General features: G+C 38.0%; 1 protein-coding gene and 1 pseudogene across 2 annotated transcripts in view; one reads left to right on the top strand and one right to left on the bottom strand.

Moving 5' to 3' along the window:
- The first annotated feature begins 3,106 nt into the window (after nt 1-3,106).
- LOC145271411 (uncharacterized) overlaps nt 3,107-22,697 on the top strand; it is a 681,202-nt gene continuing 661,611 nt past the window's right edge. For both annotated transcript variants that reach the window (XM_080126945.1, XM_080126944.1), the window contains exon 1: nt 3,107-3,367. The gene's annotated coding sequence lies outside the window, so the exon portion shown is untranslated. The remainder of the gene's footprint in view (nt 3,368-22,697) is intronic.
- On the bottom strand, nt 10,111-10,227 carry LOC145272052 (5S ribosomal RNA; annotated as a pseudogene).

Genomic DNA, 22,697 nt, shown 5'->3' with positions numbered 1-22,697 from the left:
AATTAAATAATATATACATATACCATTCGGTACGGACCCGACCATGGAAAATCAGATAATAAATAAACGTGGATTTATAAGACTAAAAAATCCAAACTTGATCGTTATTCGGGGCTCGTGGCGTAGGGATACAGACACTGAATCCGGGGGGGTGGAAAGAAAGGCCCTCCCCCCCTAAAAAGGTGGGCACAAAGTGGGTGCTCAATATACGTTAAAATATTATAGAAAAATGATCCCTCCCTTTTTATGGTGAGCATTGTCTGAAGATAGTGGTTTCAGTCCTAACAAAAACCGACCAGAGGCTTACTTGGCCGAAAACGTGGTGAGCCGACAACAACTATGGAAGGCAGTAATTGCCGAGAATGCAGTTAGGAGATTTAGAGTTCTATCCGTTGTGGTAATCACCTGATGAAGGCCAGAGGAATAGTTCGCCGAAACGTCGTGAAACAACTAATAAAGATGAGGATGATAGTTCGCAATAAATAAAATTAATAAATAATACTCATCTTAATAATGAATTCCAATTATGCTACTTCGGGACAAGATCAAAGTGTAGTATCTGTTCTTCAGATGCTGCACTTCTATTTCTTGTTCTCTTTCGGTGGAGGAGAAATCCTTCACGACTGAGACAATTTTTATTTTTGTACCTTTTCTCCACGTTAAAAAACGACCCTGGTGTCTAACTCTGTCCCGTGGGGAGGCATAGTAAATAGGTACAACTTCGTATCCTTCCCTCACTGCCCCACCCCCTACTCCCCGGACCTGCACCCGCTGGATTACTTCGTTTCGTTATATGTTGAGAACATCACCAACATGACCTCCTACAATAATGAATTCCAAATTAAAAAATATAAGAAAATCTCATTTAAGTTTTGCAGAGACAAGTAGTTCTGGGAATAGAAAGATATAGTTACCCCCCCCCCCCTTTTAGAACTTTTTATCGATTAGTCAATGAAAGAAGAGAGAAAAGTCGTGATGGTTGTGAGACCCGTCCCAGGACGGGTATTGGAGCTAGTTTTATTAATATATAGCCCCCCACCCCCCACCCCTCAAGCACTTATCAAAAAAGTATGGAAAAATCGCCACCGGTTGTGAGACCTGTCCCAGGACGGGTATTGGAGCTAGTTTTATTATATATATAGTTAACCCCCCCCCCCTTTTTAGAACTTTTTATCGATTAGTCAATGAAAGAAGAGAGAATAGTCGTGACTGGTTGTGAGACCCGTCCCAGGACGGTATTAGAGCTAGTTTTATTAATATAAAGCCCCCCCACCCCTCAAGCACTTATCAAAAAAGTATGGAAAAATCGCCACCGGTTGTGAGACCTGTCCCAGGACGGGTATTGGAGCTAGTTTTATTATATATATATATATATAGTTACCCCCCCCCCCTTTTTGAACTTTTTATCGATTAGCCAATTAAAAAAAAGAGAAAAGGTTGACTGGTTGTGAGACCCGTCCCAGGACGGGTATTAGAGCTAGTTTTATTAATATAAAGCCCCCCCACCCCTCAAGCACTTATCAAAAAAGTATGGAAAAATCGCCACCGGTTGTGAGACCTGTCCCAGGACGGGTATTGGAGCTAGTTTTATTATATATATAGTTAACCCCCCCCCCCTTTTTAGAACTTTTTATCGATTAGTCAATGAAAGAAGAGAGAATAGTCGTGACTGGTTGTGAGACCCGTCCCAGGACGGTATTAGAGCTAGTTTTATTAATATAAAGCCCCCCCACCCCTCAAGCACTTATCAAAAAAGTATGGAAAAATCGCCACCGGTTGTGAGACCTGTCCCAGGACGGGTATTGGAGCTAGTTTTATTATATATATATATATATAGTTACCCCCCCCTTTTTGAACTTTTTATCGATTAGCCAATTAAAAAATAGAGAAAAGGTTGACTGGTTGTGAGACCCGTCCCAGGACGGGTATTGGTGCTAGTTTTATTATATAAAGTGTCCCCCCCCCCTCCAAGCACTTATCAAAAAGTATTGAAAAATCGCGACCGGTTGTGAGACCTGTCCCAGGACGGGTATTGGAGCTAGTTTTATTATATATATAGTTACCCCCCCCCTTCAGAACTTTTTATCGATTAGTCAATGAAAAAATAGATAAAAGTCATGACTGGTTGTGAGACCCGTCCCAGGACGGGTATTAGAGCTAGTTTTATTAATATATAGCCCCCCACCCCCCAAGCACTTATCAAAAAGTATTGAAAAATCGCCACCGGTTGTGAGACCTGTCCCAGGACGGGTATTAGAGCTAGTTTTATTATATATATAGTTACCCTCCCCTTTTTAGAACTTTTTATCGATTAGCCAATTAAAAAATAGAGAAAAGTCGTGACTGGTTGTGAGACCCGTCCCAGGACGGGTATTGGAGCTAGTTTTATTATATATATAGTTACCCCCCCCCTTCAGAACTTTTTATCGATTAGTCAATGAAAAAATAGATAAAAGTCATGACTGGTTGTGAGACCCGTCCCAGGACGGGTATTAGAGCTAGTTTTATTAATATATAGCCCCCCACCCCTCAAGCACTTATCAAAAAGTATTGAAAAATCGCCACCGGTTGTGAGACCTGTCCCAGGACGGGTATTAGAGCTAGTTTTATTATATATATAGTTACCCTCCCCTTTTTAGAACTTTTTATCGATTAGCCAATTAAAAAATAGAGAAAAGTCGTGACTGGTTGTGAGACCCGTCCCAGGACGGGTATTGGTGCTAGTTTTATTATATAAAGTGTCCCCCCCCCCCAAGCACTTATCAAAAAGTATTGAAAAATCGCGACCGGTTGTGAGACCTGTCCCAGGACGGGTATTGGAGCTGTTTTATTATATATATAGTTACCCCCCCCCCTTTAGAACTTTTTATCGATTAGTCAATGAAAGAAGAGAGAAAAGTCGTGACTGGTTGTGGTGAGACCCGTCCCAGGACGGGTATTAGAGCTAGTTTTAATAATAGTCCCCCCCCCCCCCCCAAGCACTTATCAAAAAGTATGGAAAAATCGCCACCGGTTGCGAGACCTGTCCCAGGACGGGTATTGGAGCTAGTTTTATTATATATATAGTTACCCCCCCCCCCATCCTTTAGAACTTTTTATCGATTAGCCAATGAAAAATAGAGACAAATTAGGACAAGTGCTTGTTTTCTATTTCTTTCTTTTTTTTAGTTTTAATGTTTTATCCCGGAGATACAAAACTTGGTTCCGGGTCAAAGTTATAAAGTAAAAAAAAAAAAAAAAAAAATAAGAAAAAAAAAAAAAAAAATAGAAAGACAATTTGTGTTTTTCGCTGTTCTGGACTTACACTTACGACCGAGAGCTTTGGACTTTAAATTCGACCCGGAAAAAACAACCCCAAAAACACTTGGTAAATATTTACTTACGTTTCTTATTTATTAATATAACTATCCGTACTTGTGCAGTTTAATCGAGACATTAAAAACATGAAATTATTTTAAAAAAATAAAATAAATAATAATATATATATTGTACGTACTCGTTATCAAATAAAGTTTTCATACAAAAAAAAAAAAAATAAAAGGCGCTTCTACACTATTGGGTCAATTTTTTACGACCTGCCCCGGCGTAGTATAACCCCCCCCCAACCTCCCGATCTTAAGGACGGTTTTCAGAATAAACACCCTTCCAACCTCCCCATGTTAAGAACGGTTTTCAGAATAAACACCCTCCCAACCTCCCCATGTTAAGAACGGTTTTCAGAATAAACACTCTCCCAACCTCCCCATGTTAAGAGCGGCTTTTGAGGTTGGTGAGGGGAGGTGTTTATTCTGAAAGCTATTCTTTACATGGGGAGGTTAGGGTGTTTGTGATACGTTGGGACACGTCGTAAAAATTGACCCACTATTGGGGCGAGATTTTGTTGTCGATAAATGGGGTAAATTTTTACGACGTGCCCGCACTAAACACCTCAACCTCCTCTCCTCATGTTAAGCTCGAAAGTTTTTCTTAACATGGGGAGGTTGGGGGGGGGTGTTTATTCCGAATGCCGTTCTTATTATGAGGTGGGTTTTTTAAGGGGGGGTTATACTACGATGGGGGGGGGCAGGTCGTGAAAAATACAAAAAAAAAAAACTTATATTGTACGTACACGTTATTAAATAAAGTTTTTTGGCCAAGATCAGAGTGTAGTAGCTGTTTTTCAGATGCGGCACTTCCATTTCTCGTTCTCTTTCGGTGGAGCATAAATCCTTCACGACTGAGACAATTTTTATTTTTGTACCTTTTCTCCACATTAAAAAACGACCCTGGTGTCTAACTCTGGCCCGTGGGGAGGAATTGTAAATAGGAACAAGCTTTATTCGGCACTTCTGCACTATTGGGACGAGATTTTTGTAGTCGATAAATGGGTAAATTTTTACGACCTTCCCCAGAAACGCCTCAACCTCCCCATGTTAAGAACGGCTTTCGGAATAAACTACCCACCCAATCTCGAAAGCCGCTCTTAACATGCGGAGGTTGGGGTGGGGGGTAGCCATTCTTAATATGAGGTGGTTGGGGGAGGGATGTTATACTAAGCTAGGGCAGTTTGTAAAAAAAAATACCGATAGTTTTCAGATAAAAAATAAACAATGGTTACAACTGATTTTTTTTAAAATTTTTTTTGGCAATTCTAATAAATTAAAATGGTAGCTTCCAAATTATGCAGTCGAAATTACCTAAATATTACTGAATTGTTAAAAAAAAAAGAAGAAAAAAAACATCTTTAATCGTGGTAGCCAGTGAAAAAATTGCCGCCATCTTGTTTAAATCGAAACGGAAAATTGCCTCCCTTTGAACTCTCCTGTGTCTTACGATCGTTTTTTATCAAATTCTATTTTCTTTAATTTCTTTAATAAATGATTTTCGGTAAAATTTTACTTTAAAGCCAGTCTCACGTTCGTATCTATCTATCTATCTATCTATCTATCTATCTATCTATCTATCTATAAAAGTGAACGTGTGTGTGTGTGTGTCTGTCTGTGTACATTTCCCTACGCAATAACTCTGTTAATTTTAAGTCTACAGACTCGAAATTTTATATACAGGGTACTGAGATTTGGGAAAGTCGATGTGATCGGTTTTCGGACAGAAATTTGGCTGCTAAGGGGCCAAAGTTCAACGATTTGACCTTTGAGAACTCTACCAAACTCCTCCGACAATTTTAGGTCTAAACACTTGAAATTTTAGATATGGATTCCTTAGACATGGATCTAACTTAATAACTTGATTTAATCCCCAAACAATAAATTTTAAGGGGTCATAATATAGGTCAAAATTAAAAAAATTGACCGTTTTTTATTAATTTATTTATTTTTTTTTTTTTGCTCAACATACACTCCCAAACACCCGGGGAACGCCGGGCACCCATGCTAGTATATATATAAAAGTGAACATGTCTGTGTGTGTGTTTCTGTTTGTGTGTCTGTGTACATTTCCCTACGCAATAACTCTGTTAATTTTAAGTCTACAGACTCGAAATTTGATATACAGGGTACTGAGATTTGGGGAAATCGATATGATCGGTTTTCGGCCAGAGATTTGGAGATTAAGGGGTCAAAGTTCAACGATTTGACCTTTGAGAACTCTACCAAACTCCTCCGACAATTTTAGGTCTAAACACTTGAAATTTTAGATATGGGTTCCTTGGACATGGATCTAACTTAATAACTTGATTTGAGCCCAAAACAATAAATTTTAAGGGGTCATAATAGGGGTCCAATTTTAAAAAATTGACCCCGTTTTTTTCTTTGTTTTAAAAAATTTTTTTTTTGATCAACATGCACCTCCAAATACCCGGGCAACGCCGGGCACCCATGCTAGTATATATATATATATATATATATATATATATTAGTGATGGGACGACTCCAAAATTTTTCCCAATTCCGTTGAACTTTGACCCCTTAACAGCCAAATTTTTGGCCGAAAACCGATCACAAAGATTTTCCCAAATCTCAGTACTCTGTATATCAGAATTCGAGTCTGTAGACTTAAAATTGACAGAGTTATTGTGTAGGGAAATGTACACAGACACTTTCACTTTTATAGATATATAGATATAAGTAGATTGTAGTTTGCTTGAAGCATTGTTGAAGAAAAGCAGCCGCAGAGTTTTAAAACTCTGCGGCTGCTTTTCCAATTTTGAACACTCTTCCGCTGTCTTCTCTTGAAAAAGGACTAATAGGTCTGAAATATATTGAGATTTATAACACCATTGAATACAACAGAAAAAAAAAAAAAAAAAATTACTGTTGTTTAGAGTTAAAATTTGTGTGAAAAAGAAAAAAAAAAAAAAAAAAAAAAAAAGAAATTTATTTCTTTTGTTTTCATTTAATTTTACTCTATATATATATAAAAAAAAAATCTCGCATTGTTCTTGGCTTTTAATTTTACCTTATAATAGATATATAGATATATAAATATTTGGAATCAAGTCTCCCCTTGCTGTTATTTCAGATCATTTGAAACCATAGCAGAAAGTTTTAGTCTCCCCTCCATCAAGGTCAGAGGGTTGGGGAAATGTATATATATATATATATATATATATATATATATGATTAGTTTTTTTGGAAAAAGAATTCCAGCAGAGTGCTCAATTAAAAGGAAAATCCAAATTTTAAGAGCGTACTTATATTTTGTGTACAGAAAGTTGTTAGTTGAGACAGGTCATTGGTACCGTCGGTTTCAAGCCCGATAATAAGGCCCGTTTAAGGTATCCTTATCGAGCTCTCTTCAGCCAATATTCGTCTCGAATAAGACGAATATTGGCTGAAGAGAGCTCGATAAGGATACCTTAAACGGGCCTTATTATCGGGCTTGAAACCGACGGTACCAATGACCTGTCTCAACTAACAACTTTCTGTACACAAAATATATATATATATATATATATATATATATATATATATATATATATTGTAGATTTCGGTATGCTAAAAACGAATCTGCAAATATTTTCCGCTTCCCAAAAAAATATTTTTCATGATATGAAGAAATTACTTTTTCAAAAAGTGGGTGACCACTTTTCCGTGTAAATATAACTTAAAATGAGCACCCACTTTATGGGCACCTGAGAGAGAGGAACAATTTTTGTGTGTGATTTCTTTTTCATTGTATTAACCTGAACTCTGGGACTATTTTCCATTTCACGGCCTCGCCTTCGTTTATGCTACGCACGATCATAAACGAAGGCTGTTAAATGTGCACTCGCGTACCAAACTGCCTTGTCACAGTGTAGTATTGGCGAAAAATTAAAACTGGATGAAAAACGAGTAGTTTTCCAAATATTAAGCCATCTAATTCTATATGTTATCACAGGTGGCCATTTTTGTACGCGCAAGCAAGCACGCATATTTTTTGACACGCGCGCGTCAAAAATATGCGCGCTTAACGGTATATATTAGAAAGATTTTCTCAAATCTCAATACCCTGTATATCAAATTTCAAGTTATTAAGTTAGATCCATGTCCAAGGAACCTATATCTAAAATTTCAAGTGTTTAGACCCAAAATTGGCGGAGGAGTTTGGTAGAGCTCTCAAAAGTCAAATTATTGAACTTTGACCCCTTAACAGCCAAATTTCTGGCCGAAAACCGATCACATCGATTTTCCCAAATCTCAGTACCCTGTATATCAAATTTCGAGTCTGTAGACTGAAAATTGACAAAGTTAGTGCATAGGGAAATGTACACACACACACACACAGACACACACACACACACACACACACAGACACACAGAGACACACAGAGACACACAGACACAGACACACACACAGACACACACACACAGACACACAGGGACACACAGACACACACAGAAACACACACACACAGACACACAGACACACAGACACAGACACACACACACACACACAGACACACACACACACACACACACACACACACACACACACAGAGACACACACACACACACACACACACACACACAGAGACACACAGACACACACAGAGACACACAGAGACACACACACACACACACACACACACAGACACACACACACACACACACAGACACACAGACACGTTCACTTTTATTATTATATTATTTACGTTATACTGAATTTTGAGGATTATCTCCCTTTAAAACTAATTTTCGAATCTATCTCTATAAAAGATAATGATTTTATTTATTTCATTTTAAATCAAAATAAAACATTCTGAAATATTGAGAAAGCCCCAGAACCAATACAGAGGGCATTGCAAAGGCTGCTGCAAAGATGGTGGGGTTATGACCTCTTAAAATTTATTGTTTTGGACACAAACCAAGTTATTAAGTTAGATCCGTGTCCAAGGAACCTATATCTAAAATTTCAAGTGTTTAGACCCAAAATTGTCGGAGGAGTTTGGTAGAGTTCTCAAAGGTCAAATCGTTGAACTTTGACCCCTTAATCTCCAAATCTCTGGCTTAAAACCGATCACATCGATTTTCCCAAATCTCAGTACCCTGTATATCAAATTTCGAGTCTGTAGACTAAATATTGACAGAGTTATTGCGTAGGGAAATGTACACAGACAGACAGAGACACACACACACGTTCACTTTTATAGATATAGATTAAAAGTCATAAGGTTATCCTGAATTTTGAATATTATCTCCCTTTAAAACTAATTTTTGAATCTATCTCTATCAAAGATAATGATTTTATTTATTTCGTTTGAAATCAAAATAAAACATTCTGAAATATTGAGAAACCCCCCAGAACCAATACAGAGGACATTGCAAAGGCTGCTGCAAAGATGGTGGGTTCCCTCTATCGAGCTAGAAAACTACTCGCACCCGAGAGTATCCTGTCGCTCTACGAGGCCACCATTATTCGCCTATGCATGGAATATGTGTTACCACATCTGGACCGGTGCATCCACCACTAATTTCTCCCTCTTGGATTGGCTTCATAAAACAGTTTTCAATCCACGAGGTCCTGGTTTGTTAGCTAAGCTCAAACCCAACATTGATAGAGTTATTGCATAGGGAAATGTACACAGACAGACACACACATACATGCACAGACAGACAGACAGACGGTTTTTTAGATATATAGATATATAAGAAGATAAAGAATAAAAAGGCGATATAAACAAATGAATATAAATTTAATCATTGATTGAATAGGCAATTAAGGTTGTAGGATGAGTAAGCTCTTTATAGCTAGATATTTTGAAGCCTAATACTTCTCATTAGAAGAGGGGAGGAATACAGCGTTGATTGGCCAAATACAGAATGTCATGGAGAGGTTGAGATGCTAGGTAACATATCAGAGCTGCGACTTCTAGCAATAACTACATTAGAAACAAAATAACGGAGTGTGAAAGGAAAAGGGCAAAACAGTTTATTCCGAAAGCCGTTCATAACATGGCGAGGTTGAGGTGTTTATAATGCAAATAATCCTCACAGTCTAGATCAACTAAAGGAGAACATTACCAACACTGCCAGTTATGATTGACCACTCTTTAGAGAAGATCTACAGGCAGTATCTGCAAACGTTGTTAAACGTGCCCAGATGTTAACAATTAACAATGTTTTGACATTGTTCAAATACCTAAGCTCAATTTGTTTACACAGAGAGTATCGCTTCAAACACTAAAGGTAATATGTGTATTCCTTCCCAATATGCTCAACCTAAGATAGGGAACATTATATATATATACTGCTAGCTGGATACCCAATGTTGCCCAGTACAATACAGCGTTGATTGGCCAAATACAGAATGTCATGGGGAGGTTGAGATGCTAGGTAACATATCAGAGCTGAGACGTCTAGCAATAACTACATTAGAAACAAAATAACGGAGTGTGAAAGGAAAAGGGCAAAACAGTTTATTCCGAAAGCCGTTCTTAACATGGGGAGGTTGAGGTGTTTATAATACGCTGGGGAAGGTCGTAAAAATTTACACATTTATCGACTACAAAAATCTCGTCCCAATAGTGTAGAAGCGCTCTTTTTTTTTTTTGGATGAAAACTTTATTTAATAACGAGTACGTATAATATAGATTTTTTTTTTGTATTTTTTTTTACGACCTGCCCCAGCGTAGTATAACCCTTATAGCAGTTTATTCTGAAAGCCGTTCGAAGTTTCTATGACCAGGCACAGTACATACAGCACCTAAGCTTCTCAAATAATCACTCATCTGGTACTAGCCAGGCTCAACGTTGCTTAACTTTAGTGTTCTGGTGAGAACCAGTGTGTCAACGTGATTGTGCCGTATATATAGTGGCCCATTTAAAAATAGAGAGACCTCTAGAATCTTTCCCTAATCATTGTTTTTTTTTTTTTTTTTTTTTTTTTTTTTAGATTAAGCAGCCCACTTAAAAGTAGCCCGATCTCTCTAATCTTTCTCTTACCGACCAACTGACACCACAAGACAAAATTCAATTCTTTTTCCAACAAGATGGCGCTAGATGCCACACGTCTCACAGATCACTGACACGAGTTCATGACATGTTTACGGAAGAGAGAAAAATAAGCGAAAGGGGGTTTGTATTACTGTACACATAGATTCGAAAAAGTTGTCAAAAAACAAATATATAACAAATAAATGTTATCAAAGGCAAGATAAGTTACTTTTCTACCAAACTGGATATATTTTTGTGTTTTTATTCAATGTAACGTGTTTATTCAGCTCGAAAGGCATACAGTGTTTACCGATGTATTGGAAAATTCAAAATGGCGCCCGACACTCTCTTTAACACAGTAAGTTCAGGAAAAGATGTTATAAATAATAAACTAGACAAAATACTGTTAGAAATTCGCTCATTATATGTTACCGTGACATAAGTTGACAGCATCATTTTTTTTTTTTTAAACTATGGATACGATGAAATATTCTAAAGAATTGGCTCTGTAATACAATAGATTCAAGAACGCGCTTACCTTCCCTCCCCACCATTATGGACCATTTAACTAATTTCAACATATTTATTCAGTAGCAATTAGTGGTATGCTAATTGCCATTGGACCAGTCTACGATTAGTCAGGGATGGTGGATTGTTCTATTTTGAGGCGCCTGATTGGCTAAACATGCCAGGAGGGCAGGTGCCACTCTACAAATGCCAGCTAGTCTGGCATTCAGGGGTTTTACTGTTCTAGACTTCTGCCAGGAACTACACTCTGTCAATTATCGCATCCATTCAGCACAACATCTTCATTAGATTAGCTGGTTCACCCTAGCAATATTCTACAACAATAACCGATTTTATCCTAAATTTCTGATTGCGATAAAAATTCTGATTCCGATTCTTTTAAAAGTTTTAAGCATTAAAATTAGATACATATGGCATTTTACATATGTCAAAATAACTGCAAAAACATCCTGTACTGTCGACATATATTTTTTGCAAAACGGGAAAAATATACGTTGGGGGGGGGGGCGTATACTACATTAGAATAATAATTTTGTTCTGAAATTTCTATTCGTAATTGGGGGGCAACGACGGATCTATATATAATTTTCCTACTGTCTGTTTGTGTGTGTGACGCGGTTTATCTCAGCCTACAGGCAACCCACCCAGGCAAGTTAGGTATCGAAATGAAGCTTATGACCCAGTGGATGTTTTAGTGATATTTATATCCATGTTTCGTTTATGCATGCAAAAAAAAAAAAAATGCATGCAAAAATGCAAAAAATGCAAAAAAGTCACATTTTTACTGCGTTCTCAATCCCTGTATTTATATATCTATATATCTGTGTATATGTGTGTCTGACAGAACTTTCTGCGGGGGAGGAGGTACTCATAGCAAGAATACAAATGAATCACCAAGATGAACTGTTTATCGCGTGCAATCATCGTTAATTCCTGTTGAGGTCTCACCTTGCGGGCTTTGGGTCGTGTGGAGCCACACTTTAATTGCCATTGCTCCCAGGTCCACTCTGACCCGGAGTGGTAGTACCTGTTAGGGTCTCAACTATGGGTTAAATAGAAACCGACTTGCAAAAAACGAATATATTCTATTTAAAAAAATTTCTTCAAAATCACCGGATTCTGCATTAAATAACCTGAAAAGGGTTGATATGCCGTAAAACAAAAACAACCAACCAATATATCTATATATCTGTGTCTATATGTGTCTCCGACTACTTTCTTCGGGGAAGGAGGTGCTCATAGCAAGAATACAAATGAATCAGCAAGATGAACAATTTGTCGCGTGGAATCGTTGCCAATTCCCGGTGAGGGCTGCCTTCGCCATGACAATCAATAAAAGTCAAGGCCAGATGCTGAGCAAGGTGGGTGTATGGCTGGAAGAACCGACTTTCACCCATGGTCAACTGTTTGTAGTGGCATCGCGGGTAAGAAACCCATATGATCTGATCTTCGCTCTGAAAAAAAGTGACTGTAAAAAGACGATGAACGCTGTGTATAAAGAAATCCTATAACTTCAAATACTTTCGTGTTGAACACTTTGTGCTGTTGTTGTTTCCACTGTTGTTGGTTCTTTCATGTAAATAAAAATTGTGTAAATACGCTGTACTTACTCGCTTTTCTTTCACAATATGCAACCATCTGGCTGCATAGTGTGAAAGAAAAGATATATATATATATATATGTGTGTGTGTATTTGTGTGTGTGTATCAAATATACTAAATCTATTAATTTACTCGTGACAGTGACGCCATAACATAATTAATACTAAACGTTTCACATGAATATGAAGTCCAAAATATTTTCTGTAGATTACTTTTATATCTTTAAATAGAAATTACAATGACTTAGTAAATATGTTAGCAGTGGTCTGGGGTCATCTATAATTGTATTTAATGTTTTTACAAGCGCTATGCAGGCCTACGGCCTACTCATAAGCACTTATCACTTCAGTCTTTTCTTTTCGAGAAAATTATTTAAATAGTGCTCTTAATCTGTCCTTACAGAAATGCTAAATATAATTCGATGCAACAATGCACTGACATACTTCAGTTTTTAATAGATTAGATTACATCCTGATATTGTTAAAGAGCATCTCTCCCCCCTCTCTGGCTTTCTTACTCTTTCTATTTTCTCTCTGTGTGTCTCTATTAGAGAATAGAGAAAGAGAGAGAGAGAGGGAAAGAGAGAGAGGTGAATAACGTGGACAGTGGACACGTTTGCAAAAGAAGGGTCAGCTGACCAGATGACGTGGTATCATGTGATAAGGTTAGCTGATTCTTTCTTGGCAGTTGGGTTTTCGGGTGTTGAATAAGACAGACGGCTTTTCAGCTGTCCCCCCCCCCCTGGGCTGGGGAGGACGCTGACGTGTATCATCAAACAAGCAAGGTTCACCTCCATTCTGTGTCGACCTTTGGAAGGTGAATAAAAACTATAAAACCATTTCATCGTCTTGGAGTGAATTCTTCATCCAACAGGCCAGCTCCCCTCCAAGAGACAATGAAAACCAGAGGAACAACCCACGACACATGAATAAAGGTATGTTAAAAAAATACATGTACACAAAAACACACCCACGAAGACATGAACAATAAGGTTAGAAACTAGACGATCACGTACACGAATCTCCTTGACAAAATCTCCTTTATGACTCCCCCGAATATATAACAATATATGATGTGGTTTAATCTTCTTAGGACAAGTGATTTCTTATTTTGAAGGGAAAAATAGACTAAGTAGCTTAGTAGGGGATGCCCTTTTTTTATTCCCTGCAACCTTTCACAAGAAACACTCGTCTAGCTGTACACACTATCAATAATCCCCCCCCCACTCTTTATCTGTGCCTAAACCTAAACGTAGATTCCATGAACAAAGCTTCTTTCTTTGAACTGCACGCCCGTGGAATTGTCTTCCGTTTTCCTGCTTTCCGGCTGACTACAATATGGTTGTGTTCAAGTCTAATGTAAATAAGTTCTTGATGAGCCATTCCATATAAGTTATTGAATTTACCGAATTTTCATTACTAATGATTACTATATTGTCCAATGTCTACTGTACACTCTTTAACCGTTATCCTTGAGTGGCCTCTTGGCCTTGATAAGTGGTGATGCCTATGTAAAAAAAAAACAAAAAAAAAAAAACCTCTTTCTACCAGAAGAGATGTTGCTAGCCTGTCTCTGCTTTATCGTTATTTTCATGGCAAGTGCTTGTCCGAGCTTAAATCAGTAGTTCCCTCCCTCGTCTAACCTTTCACAAAAACACTCGTCTTTTCTTTCACAATATGCAGCCATTATTAAATAAGGTATGAGTTGCAGTTAAAATCCATTTAGTATTATTCATGTAAACTTGAGAAAAACACTAGAAATTTGAATAAGCGAAATCAAAATAAAATGAGACGTGTGGGAGGAGTAAGTCAACCAGAACATCAGAATTTTTTTTAAGATTCAAGGAAAGCAAGGATTCTGTGATGGAAGATGAGAGGTGTGGGAGGAGTAAGTCAGAACATCAGAGTTGATTGGCCAAATAAAGAATTTCATGGATAAGGACAATCGTGTGTCTATAGAGACAATAAGTGCACAGTTTGATGTCAGTACACACAATTATTTGCCAAGAGCTGAAGAACCGCAGAAGATATGTCTCTTTGAAACAAAAATGTAGTAGGCAAATAAATTTAAATGTTCTGTCATCAACAGTACAACTTCAAAATAGTCAATATCGCCCACCTCCAGAAGAGAGGGAATTCCTGTCCGTGATAACCGTGGTAAAAGAAGACACACTCCAATCGCCAGAAACACCCACACACACAGTTTGCAGGACACTGCCGACTCGTCTCTAGCCTCCTGCTTTTATAGTGGCCGGGAATTATCCATTTGCATAATCACATGAGAAAGAAACGTGATTTTCCGAGAGTTGCATGGGGTAAACGCTAATAAAAACCCCCGGACGCCATCTTGGAATTCTCTTTTCCCCCCAACCGGTGACACAACAGACGTACCCGAGGTAAGCTCTTTTTCCCCTCATTTTAGTTATTGCTACTTCTGCTACACTCTTGAACTCGCTCCACAAATAATTCAGTCAGCAATTGTAACACATTTTATTAAGTCTCTCTTATGTAACCTGAAGATGGATCTTACACATACGAGTTGCCTTCAATAAATTTCCAGACTTTTATTGCACAAGCATTTAAAATTGTCGTAGACTCTTGAAAATTCAGTGCGTTATTGCTATACATCTTATGAGATGACTGACCAATTTTTATGATTTCACGTTCAAATGAACAGCTACAGTAGGAATTGGAATGCACCCTACTAAAGCCTGATCGTCACCGCTGGTGAATTTCAAAAATGCAATCTGGACGTGAGGATACTTTAGAAGAACGATATGCAATAAAATCCTGCTTAAAACGTGTGGAATGCTTCAGACTGCTTTTGGACCATCTTGCGTGAATCGAGCATCAGTTTTTGAGTGGCATAAGAGATTCAAGGAAGGCGGGGAGTCTGTGAAGAATGATGAGAGGTGTGGGTGGAATAAGAAAGTTAGAAAATCAGAGTCGATTGGCCAAATAAAGAATTTCATGGATAAGGACAATAAGTGCACAGTTTGATGTCAGTGTGGGAACTGTATGCACTATTATTTACGAGGAACTGAAGATGTGGATGATTTGTGCAAAGTTTCTCCATGTTTGTCCCAAGGGTGCTTAGAGAAGATCAGAAAGGGAGATGGTCAAGCTGATCGATTCAGATTGTACAGTCCAGACCTTGCTCTTTGTAACTTTTGGTTATTCCCTAAGCTCAAGGAAAACCTTATCGTTATGAGACGACTAAGGAGATGAAGAAGGTTGTGATGAGGGCCATTGGACTTCCATGGGGCTTTCCAAAAGTTGTTGGAATGGTGGTTATAATGAGCTCTTGTGTCTTTATTTCCGGAAATAAGGCTATCTATATATATAAGACCCCCCACCCCCGAAAAAAAATACGAAACTAAGGCTATGATTATGACGATGATAATGAATTATTAACAATGCCGTTACCTGCTAAGCTATGTATACGGTAGGGAAATTTAAGATTACTTGGAGAAATTTATGAAGGCAATATATAGTATGAATATTTACCTTCACTCATATTCCATGTGTTATATTTGTATTTTAATTAATTATTATTATTATTTGCTAAACAATATATGTTTGATAACAACTGAAAATGAAGAAGACATGAATGTTACGCTTGCTTGCATTGAACTGAAATGATACTAAGGAGATGGAGGTTGTGATGAGGGTCATTGGACTTCCATGGGGCCTTCCAAAAGTTGTTGGAACGGTTATAGTGAGCTGTTGTGACTGCTAAACTGACTTTGTGTCTTTATTTCCGGAAATAAATCTATCTATATATATTAGACACCCCGGGCTACGCCAGGTGCACCCCCCCCCCCGAAAAAAATACGAAACTAAGGCTATGATTATGACGATGATAATGAATTATCATTATCATCGTCATAATCACAAACACAGGAAACAAAGCACTTTTTAAATGTCGTTGGCAATGAAATATTAAAAAGAAAAAAAAAAACGACCCACTGGAGAGCACTCAACGAGATACAACCTAGGACTGAAAGAAATCTCAGTCCTGATGAGCGATGAGACAGTAGAAATACTTTCGGGTTGAACACTTCATGCTGTTGTTGTTTCCACTGTTGTTGTTTCTTTCATGTAAATAAAAATTATGTAAATACACTGTACTTACTCGCTTTTCTTTCACAATATGCAGCCATTATTAAATAAGGTATGAGTTGCAGTTAAAATCCATTTAGTATTATTCATGTAAACTTGAGAAAAACACTTAAAATTTGAATAAGCGAAATCAAAATAAAATGAGAAATGTGGGAGGAGTAAGTCAACCAGAACATCAGAATTTTTTTAAGATTTAAGGAGGCTGCAACGGGGCTACTTGTATACAGTATTTGTATTACAAGTATACGGACATTTAAGTCTATTGACACCCTTACGAATCGGGATTATTATCCAAATATTGCCAATCCAGTTCCACCCAAAATTAGTCATAATTTACAATATAGAAATTGTGACTCCTCGGTCTCCATTTGAACGGTCCTGGATATGACCTTAAACTATATCCGATGGTGAGGCCCCAGCTTGCGGGCTTTGGGGAGTGCGGAGCCACCTTTTAATTGCCATCTCTAGCCCGGAGTGGTAGTACCTGTTAGGGTCCCAACTGTGGGTTAAACAGAAACGGACTTGAAAATCTATTATATTGTACCCTGGTCATGAAATACGCTTAAATATATTTTTCATTCAAGCAGATTTCATAGTTATTATTACAGAGCCAATTCTGTAGAATTTTTCTGTGAAATATTGCTAGGGTGAACCAGCTAATCCAATGAAGATGTTGTGCTGAATGGATGCGATAATTGACAGTATAGTTCCTGGCAGAAGTCTAGAACAGTAAAAACCCTGAATGCCAGAGCAGCTGGCATTTGTAGAGTGGCACCTGCCCTCCTGGCATGTTTAGCCAATCAGGCGCCTCAAAATAGAACAATCCACCATCCCTGACTAATTGTAGGCTGGTCCAATGGCAATTAGCATACCACTAATTGCTACTGAATAAATATGTTGAAATTAGTTAAATGGTCCATAATGGTGGGGAGGGAAGGTAAGCGCATTCTTGATTCTTGATTCTACAATTGGTGCAAAAATAATGTCATTTTTTGATGTGAAATTGAATGTAAAAAAAAAACCGATATTATTTTGCACGAACCTAATACAAACTCTAACAAAGTTTCTTCGCAACTCAAATCCCTTCATTGTTTTTAGTACTCGTCTACCGTATTGGATAGGATCCAAAAAAAAGGGTCTCCAATTATGTAGAAGATCGAACATAAGAAAGTCTTTGTTAGTTATTAACCTGTCTGTCGATCTATTTATTTATGTGTATTATCGATATATCTATCGATCTAGTTATCTGTCTATTCCTGTATCTATTCATCTTGTGTGCGCCTTTTCTAGTCTCCCACAGAAACACACGTTCACATCTCAGGCCATTTTTCTTCTCATACACATATGTGCACACGTACACACACGTACATATATTCACGTTCATGTGCATAAACATACACGCGAACATACACACATGTACGCACACATGGACAACGTCACTTCCCTTTAAAGGAAATCCACACATGCGCAAAAGACCACCGAAAACAAATATAAAACAAGTGACATAAGCTGCTTCCCTCTTTTCAATTCGGCTTCTCTCTCTCTCTTTCTCTACAACAATAGACTTTCCCTCTCACCAGCTAACAGCGAGAGACGCACGCCAAACTGTTAAATAGTTAAATGGTCCATAATGGTGGGGAGGGAAGGTAAGCCCATTCTTGATTCTACAATTGTATTACAGAGCCAATTCTTTAGAATATTTCATCGTATCCATAGTTTAAAAAAAAAAAAAAAATGATGCCGTCAGCTAGAATCGAAACCAAAACATTTAGCTCTCTAGCCTTGGTTACTACCGTTTGAGCTATTGACAGATAAGAGAAGTTAAAAATTAAGCGATGTCAACATTTTTTTTTTTAGACTTTCTTCCTTTGAAGATTGTAATGCTGGGTATGGGGCAGCCAAACTAGCTGCCAACATTACCCTGTTTTTTAGTGAAACCAACCGAGAGCTCTTTTTAGTATCCTCATTGTTCCATTAAGTGCAATTGTCTGGATCTCGTTTGCACTTGGTTCACCAGGAATATTACTTAGGTAGGACTTCAGGTTCTTCTTCATAAGCCCTGTGGCACCTATGATAACTGGTATGATTGAAATCTCCCTAAGATTCCAATTTCTTTTCATATCATACATGAGACCTTGATATTTGGTCTGTTTCTCCCTTTCAGCTCTTGATTCTACATCTTCTCTCCTCCATCACGTGGAGGTAACGGCCTCCGAGGAGGAATGAGCTCCTCACGGCCAGGTTGATTATGTGGGAATAGCCTCGCAAGTGCCCGCGCCGACTTGGCTGGAATTGGTCTAGGAGGTTCAGGTACTTTTTTTTTTTTTTTTTTTTTTTTTTTTTTACACAGTGATCACCACTTATCAAGGCCCGGAAGCCACTCAGGGATAAGGGTTATTGTAAGTACATCACGTTAGTGAGGAGATTTTATGAAGTGTTTAATTAGGGGGGCGGCTCATTAGGAATTTGTTAACATTAGACTTGAAGACATCCAAGTTGTAGTCCGGAGGGAAGCAGGCAGACGGAACAGAGTTCCACAGGCGTGCAGTTCTAAGAAAGAAGCTTTGCTCATGAAATCCGCGTTTTGATTTAGGCACAGATATAGAGTGGGGGAAATCTTTCAAAGTGGATTCAGCTAGACGGGTGTTTTTCGTGAAAGTTTGGCGAGGGGGGACCAGGGATTGGAGTTCAGACGAGCACCTGCCATGAAAATAACGATAAAACAAGGATAGTCTCGCAACGTCTCTTCTGTGGGAGAGGGGTTGCAGGGTAGAGAAAAGGGCATCCCCCACTAAACCACGAAGTCTATTTTGTACTCTGTCAAGGCATGATAGGCTGTTTTTGGCAGCTCCTGCCCAGATATGGCAACAGTATTCCATCCTTGGCCGTACTTCTTCTGGAGTGATGTTCCTGCCAGGTTGCTGTGTCCGAAGGTCAAATTGAGGGTCTGGTACGACAAGGCTGTTTGTCTCTGTCACTTGGGGTATGTGAGGTGGGGCCCCTGGTAGCGCGCTTGGGATGGGCTTTAGAGATGTGGGAGTCTCAAGTTTTCTGAGGAACCGCCGATTCCGTAAGGTGATTCTACCAGAGCCAACAACTCTGATACGGTACTGCCGATTGGGGAGGGCTTCAATCACCCGACCAGTGATGTCTCAAAGACGGTTGTTTCTTTGTAGTACGACCAAGTCCCCACTTTGTAGTGGGCGGAGAGAATGGGCCGTACGGTTATACATCTCTATGAGCCGCGTGTTGCTGGTCCAATAGCAATTAGCATACCACTAATTGGTACTGAATAAATATGTTGAAATTAGTTAAATGGTCCATAATGGTGGGGAGGGAAGGTAAGCCCATTCTTGATTCTTGATTCTACATTATCATTGTATCCATGATTTCAAAAATTTAAAAAAAAAGAAAAAAAAATGATGCCGTCAGCTAGAATCGAAACCAAAACATTTAGCTCTCTAGCCTTGGTTACTACCGTTTGAGCAATTGACAGATAAGAGAAGTTAAAAATTAAGCGATGTCAAAACATTTTTTTTTCTTCTTTTTTTTTTTAAAAATATATTCTATTAAAAAATATTTCTTCAAAATCACTGGATTCGGCATTAAATAATAAAAGAAAAATGAAACAAAACGACACTTCCTTCTCGTTTAAAACGCACCGCATTTAGCTTAAAAACGATACTAACCTTGTGAAAATTCGTCGCCTCTGTCGAAAGTTTTTGGCAGACCTGCAAACATACATACATACATACATACATACATTTATATATTTGTAGCTCAAGTTTTCGACCCAAACCGATTAAAACACTTGCCCTATCTCTGAATACCCTTTATGTAAAATTTCAAATGTTTAGACCAGAAATTGTCTGAGTAATTTGGTAGAGGCCGCGGTTTTGGGGAGTGTGTTTAATAGCCATTGCTCCCAGGTTCACTCTGGCCCGGAGTGGTAGTACCTGTTAGGGCCCCAACTATGGATCGAATAGAAACCGACTTGAAAAAAAAAAAAAAAAATATATATATATATATATATATTCTATTCAAAAATTTTTTCTTTAAAATCACTTTAAAATTTTTAAGTAAAAGGAGGGGTCAAAATGTATAAACATTTTGACCCCTCCTTTTACTTAAAAATTCACCAAAAATCAGGAAATTAACCAATTTTAATGAAATTTTCAGTACTTATAAAATAATGATCGAGAAATATAATAAACGTTTTTTTTTACACAGTGATCACCACTTATCAAGGCCCAGAAGCCACTCAGGGATAAGCGTTATTGCAAGTACAGTACGTTAGTGTGGAGATTTAATGAAGTGTTTACTTAAGGGGGCGGTTTACTTAAGGGGACCAGAGATTGGAGTTCAGACGAGCACCTGCCATGGAAATAACGATAAAACAAGGATAGGCTCGCAACGTCTCTTCTGTGGGAGAGGGGTTGCAGGGTAGAGAAAAGGGCATCCCCCACTAAACCACAAAGTCTATTTTGTACTCTGTCAAGGCATGATAGGCTGTTTTTAGCAGCTCCTGCCCAGATATGGCAGCAGTATTCCATCCTTGGACGTACTTGGCTTTTATATAGATGGAGAATTGCATCAGTAGTGAGATATCTTCTGGAGCGGTAGAAGGATCCCACCATCTTTCCAGCGACCTTGGCAACAGACTTGATGTATGTGTTCCATTTCAGATCAGGAGTAAAGGTCAAACCCAGAAGCTTGTCAAAACACGGGGCCTCACCCAGACGAGAGCCATCCATCACAATTGATGCCAGCTGGGGATCAGAGCGTTGATGATGTAAGGATAGGAGTTTGGTTTTAGATGCATTAAAGGTAACCAGCCACATCTCCCACCACTGAACCAGCTAGACGGGTGTTTTTCGTGAAAGATTGGCGAGGGGGGACCAGAGATTGAAGTTCAGACGAGCACCTGCCATGGAAATAATGATAAAATAAGGATAGGCTCGCAACGTCTCTTCTGAACTAATTATTTTTATTTAAATCTGAGTGTTATGGTTTTCAGTAGTAAATAAAAAACGCAATTTATTTTTGCTTTTTTTATATAAATAAAACATCGTAATTCGTAACAATAAAAATCAAATAAAATAATTTTTATAGGAAAATTATGAAAAAAGCCCCAAAAGTCGGTATTAATGAATTTGATTATAACTCGAAGAAAAATGAATTTTTTGGAACTAACGATATTACCATTGAATTACGCATTGTTTATTTAATATTTTCATACAAAAAAATTTTAATAGCAGAAATATTTCTACTTTTTTTTGTTAAATTACAGATTTTGCATAATTTTTATATGCAAGATTTTAATAATTTCCTTGTTCGCAAGAATGTGAAACTTTCGGCGTAACGTAATTTTTTTTTTATATAATCTCGAACAATAATAATAAAAAAAATTGATTTAAAAACAGGCACAAAAAAAATGTGCATAAGTGTGATTTTTGAGTGCCCGCGTGGCGTGTTTAATTATAGTTTTGACGGCGACGATGTTATGAAAAGGAGAGGCATGTTCTCGTGTGATGTCGGAGCGAGAAGGGAAGAAGACTGGAAAAAAAAGAACGTTTGACGCGTTTTTGTACTTTTTGGACCAGGCCCCCCAAAAAAGATTGCTACTGCTGATATTTTAGTTTTTGGAAAAGCGTTAAAAAGAAAATCTTCTAAATTTTCTCATTGGTCGCTTGTGTCACGTGATACTGTCGCCAACTACGTCCGCCAGAAATATGTTCGCTTTACTTTTGTTGTTGTGAGAAAAAAAGTGTGGGGGCGTATTTGAAATTGTGTCGTTGCTGGAAGAACTTATTTTTGTGCAAAATGCGCGGGGAAATTGAAATGAATAAAACGGTCGTTTATTTACGCGCGAGCGCGTGACTGCAGAACACAAAATTGAATTTAACTTGAAAATGCTATTTAAAAAAATAGCCCAATAACATTTCTGCATAAACACGTAAATTATATACGTTTTATTTATGTGTGTGTGGGCGGCTTTTTACTTGTGTAATTTCATGTAGTTTTATGACCTTGCCACTCGGACTCAGGGTTAGTGGTAACAAAAAAAAAAAAAAAAATTAGTAACCTGCTTGAAA

The sequence above is a fragment of the Euprymna scolopes genome, chromosome 46 (genome assembly GCF_053919585.1).
Source record: "Euprymna scolopes isolate OS-2025 chromosome 46, ASM5391958v1, whole genome shotgun sequence".
NCBI classification, from domain to species: domain Eukaryota; kingdom Metazoa; phylum Mollusca; class Cephalopoda; order Sepiida; family Sepiolidae; genus Euprymna; species Euprymna scolopes.
This window is presented reverse-complemented; position numbering and strand designations above follow the sequence as displayed.